The sequence below is a fragment of the Rhagoletis zephyria genome, unplaced genomic scaffold (assembly GCF_001687245.7).
Source record: "Rhagoletis zephyria isolate East Lansing unplaced genomic scaffold, Rhagoletis_zephyria_1.1 Rzeph_scaffold_05913, whole genome shotgun sequence".
Lineage (NCBI taxonomy): Eukaryota > Metazoa > Arthropoda > Insecta > Diptera > Tephritidae > Rhagoletis > Rhagoletis zephyria.
The window spans coordinates 17,587-22,489 of NW_016162996.1; the positions used below are offsets into that span (position 1 = coordinate 17,587).

The following is a 4,903-nucleotide window of genomic DNA, read 5'->3' on the forward strand; positions in this document are numbered from 1 at the left end:
ATTTTATAAATCATTTACAGTCTTCTTTATTTATTAAGAATAGTTATGTAAGCTCTTTGTAATTTTTCAAATTTTCTACACTAAAAAGTTGTATTGTAGAACGACTAAACTTGACAAAGGATGATGGAAAATCGTCCCATAATACATCTTGCTCTAAAACTTTCGAAACACCAACTACCAAAATCAGAGTAAATAGTTTAATAGCCTTACTCATAAAAAATAAAGTAGCTCTAAAGGTTTGTAAATTGAAAAATTTGTGAAAATTTCAATTTATAAAGCTCTTTAAAACCAAATACTTTATTTTTTATGAATAAAGCTGTAAATATTTTAGTACTCTAATTTTACTTAACTTTCTGCTTATTGAGATACATGGCGTATGAGCGACTTTTTACAATGAAATCGTGTTTTCTGCCCTTGTTTCACAAATGAAAAATTGGAAAATATAGTAACGAAAGTTGACTTATTTAAGAAAATAGCTTGTGACTTTAAAAAAAAAAATTTTTTGAACCTCTCAAGAAAAACAATAAATTCATATAAAGTAAGAAATGGAAAAAACAATAAATTCATATAAAGTAAGAAATGGAAAAAGTGTCTTCAATTGAAATTTCCTAAATCTGTATGTAAATCTCAAGGAAAAAATACTGGTATAATTATTAATAGAAACAATTTGGGTTGGTAAAAGTAATTTTTTTTCCTTTTGGTAGATTTTTGTATAAGTATTTTGTTTGAAAAGCAAATAAAACTTCACGCTTATGTCACGCTTTATGTTTCGTAATTATACTTATATTATAAATTTCTTTCCATAAGTGTGGCCTACTTTATTGCATTAAATTTCGAACGTGTGTATGCATATCGATATCTGGCTACATACAAAACTCATTTTACTGGAATCCTGAGGAGCTTTGGATTGCCTAAATATTTTCAATCAGTCTTCAAATAAAAAGGAAAAAATGGGCAGGTATGTATGTAATTGCACACTATAATTGTTCGCAAAAAAATTAAAAAATCAACGCCAGTTTTATAAATGGCAATTGTTAAATGAAAAAGAAAAATACAAAATACCGGCGAAAAAAAAAATATTCTTTTAATCAGCGGGAATTTTTAGCTGCATATTGTTCGTTATACTAAAATTAAATTAGCTATAAAGCCAAAGAAAAAATTTCGAAATTTTGGTGAATATTAAATTTTTCTAAATGGTGTATATAGCTTGAATCCTTGATTATTTTTATGGGTTTAGTTAGAGCGCAAACAAAATTCTCATACCAAAAAAAAGCAAAAAAATTTTTACTTCAAAAACATTTTGAATATTAAATAAATTATCAAGCTTTTTTTGAGTCACTTTATTTGTCTATAATAACTCCAGTTGAAGTTTCGTTGTTGCCTTTTGTTTCATCATTTTCGCTTTTGTTTGTTGAGTAAAAAACAAATCTATAGTTTTTATTAAAATAACTATAAAAAAAGTTATTGGTAGATATTTTCCAGATTTAGCAGGTGTTTTCAGGAAAATGGTAAGCATTTTTTCTCGTCAGTGGCAACCCTGGATGTCATCAGACTCGCCGAAACGTATAATAATTTATGTTTCCAATGTTTAGTAATTATAGAGTCAGCGACTCGAAAACCGCCTAGATAGAAAATCTCATGAAAATCAAGCAAATATATCTGCCATTTTGAATATTTAAAAACTGATTATTGCTTCGTAGTCAGCGACCCAAAAGCTCCCTATATACTAAGTCCCACGAAAATCAAACAATTCCCAAAAAATATTAAAACCCATCTAGAATTTCTGCCAGAGTCTGGCTCCGTTTGACGTGGAACGTCCCATATACAAATGTATATGTATTTAAATTATTACCAAATCATGATCATCGTTGTGGCTACAATGATAAAAAAAAATCAAATTAATATTCCCTCTTTACAACACAATTTCAACGTAATTCGAAAACTTCCACTTGTCTATTAATCAACGGGCTGACAGGCAAATCTCAGAGAATACTTAATAGTCAAATTTGCAAATTTATTTGTGGTGTTGCATTAGCAAGTAGTATGTACTATGAATAAGATGAGTCAAATGAACAAAAATCAAATATTTACATATTAGATCAGCTAAATATTATTACTTTAGCTGCTAACTAGTAACTTCCAAACGATAAATGCGCATTCAACAAAAACTTATGAAAAGTCAATGAGCTTAAAACAAGTACATACATAAGTGCTGTAAAAAGCGCCGACTTCATATTGAATTTGTGTTTATACATATGTACATACATATTTTCAAAAACCACAAGAATTCCGCTGGCAGTGTTAGAATTGGCGACCACTGCAATAAAACTACTGCTATTTTTGGCAACCAACAACTAAAATTGCAATGCATACAAAACTAATTTGACCTTTTCGGAAATAAAGAATGCGAAAAATGAAATGATTAAAGCCTTGCAAGCTGTGTTGTACGCACTTGACGTTTACATGACAAAGAGTGTTAGAATTCTTCAAGTTGCAGCGAAAGCGTAACTAACACACATAGCTTGTACCTATGAGTAGATATCATTGGAGTTAAAAACCTGAATGCATGACATTGCCTATTGTTAATTTAATTTAATTTAATTTGTTTTTTTTTTGTTATACACTTATTGAAATCTTACATACATGAAACATAGATAGTGCATTTTGTTATGTGCATATCACATGCCAGAAGCGGCAATGCCTCAAAACGTACTTTTTTTTGACTGAATCATTTGCGTAAATCTTTGGATAATTTACCAGCTTTCGGTTTACACACATGAGCAGCATGTGCGAATTTACCTTGATTTCTTTGTTTACAAATATATTTTTGTACGCATGTACGAGCGAAATCGTTCACGTACGTACGTGCATACATACTGATATACATATGTAACTGATGTATATTGGCTGATAATGCTAATGCTATGTTATGCAGTCAAGTGCCACAATTCGTTAGCCGTAATACAATTAACCGCTTAACTTAATTCAAGATTTATTTTTGGACAATGACGCTTTAATTTGTTCAGTTTCCTTAGCGGCTAATTTTGCACTTTTTTGTTTGCTTCGTTTTTGGGTAAAGTTATTTTCGGTATGTTTGTCAGCCGCCTTTGAGTGTCCAATTCGTTAAAGTTAATTAACACTAGGAGTCTTTTTTTTGCACAAATTGTGTATAAATGTTATTTGAAACCAATGAATCTTGTTAGCAATGACAGATATTAGTGCTAAGCTTATAGATTTTTAATTTATATAATTTTGATTTACATATATAATTTTTATTGTAAGCATATTATTTTAAAAAGCAATATGATTTGATACATATGTATTATGTATGTACTAAAATTGAATGGGCTGCAAAACTGCATACCAAAAATTTTTCTTAAAAATTCTGAATAAAAAGTTTAAAAATTTGGTGCCAAGTGGTCGAATTTTTATAATTTTTATGCTTCTCCTCCGATCTGTGGCGTGCGCCTTGATGTTATCACACAAAGGACAGGGACCCATAGTTTCACGCCGCACTATGGTACAGCAGCGCCCAAACCGTATCTAAAATGCTTTTTGCAAAACTGCGATTTTGCTGATATTTTTCAGAGACATAAATACGTAGTAGAATGCTTAAAGTAATTAGTACTCCAAAAAATGTTCATATATTTCTTTTATCTATACATATAATAAAAATGTAACAGACCGATGTGTATACATTATAGATATTAAAGAAAAATTAATAGAGCAATTGAAGCCAAATTAACATCACTAGAAAACTAATGCAGTTTTCACCGATGTATTGCTAGAGGTCTAACTTAAAATATAGTAAAAAGGAAAATTAGAGAGTTGCCACCTGTTTGAAAATTGCAGTTTATGTAAATTGAAAAGATAAATGATATATTGCAATATGTCTGTCAAAAGAAAGATATTTAAGAAGGCTTACAGCCGGAAATATTTTTGTGGGGTTGCCACATGTTTGAAAGTTTTAATTTAATTTAATTGATAAGGTAAATTAAATATTGCAATGTGGGTATCAAACTGAAGAGGTTTTTGAAAAGTTAACTTCCGAAAATATTTGAGAGGAGGGTTGACATCTGTTTGAAAATTTACATTTAATTAAATTGAGAAAATAAATGAAATATTACAATACGGGTATCAAACAACACAAAAAATATTTTTAAAGCGCTGTGAAACACGCCGGATATTAGCTAGTTAATAATAAAATTGTATGGTTTTTACTAAAATTTAATGGGCTATATATGTATATAGAATTCTAAAAAACCTCATTAAAAGTTGAAAATTTGCATGAAAATTTACGAGTTTTGTCCAAAGTTTGGAAATTATATTTTTATGTTTTTTTTTTTTTGCCGTAGTATGAACCTTATTTTTATAAAAAATTTGCAAAAAATAAATAAAAATTGTTGCATATACTATTGTGAAAAATTCTCGAAGCCAATACTTTTTGCAGTGAGTGTAAATCATGAATTTTTAATGCAGCGCCGGATTTTTGCGATTTTTTTATTTTTATATTGCCATAAAATGTGTTAAATCAAACACTGTAAATGGCAAATGGGATCTTCTTTTGTAAATTTTGTTGAACTTTCAACGCTAGATTCGCAGAGACAATAATGCGAAGGCACCGCACAGTGGTCAGACTTCACTAGGGCAGCGAATTTTGGTACAGGCCTCTCTTGGAAGTAGATTGAGGCCTTATCTAACTTGCACGCCTACCCACCGTTTATTAATTTTCCAATGTTATCTTATTGACGTAGAATACGTCTTACCTTAAGGTATGGGGGCTATGTTCAAATGTTGTAGTTGTAATTTTTAGAGCTTCACAAAAACGCTTATTGCACGAGAACTAATAAAGCGATTTCAAAGAAAAGTGTGGCGTTTCAAAGATAAAATTCCAAACCTGTCG

At 29.8% G+C, this 4,903-nt stretch overlaps 1 protein-coding gene across 2 annotated transcripts in view; it reads right to left on the minus strand.

Annotated features, from left to right (window-relative positions):
* The window catches only part of LOC108372606 (myrosinase 1), a 27,533-nt gene that overhangs the window by 15,009 nt on the left and 7,621 nt on the right, over positions 1–4,903 (minus strand). The gene's annotated exons all lie outside the window — the stretch shown is intronic.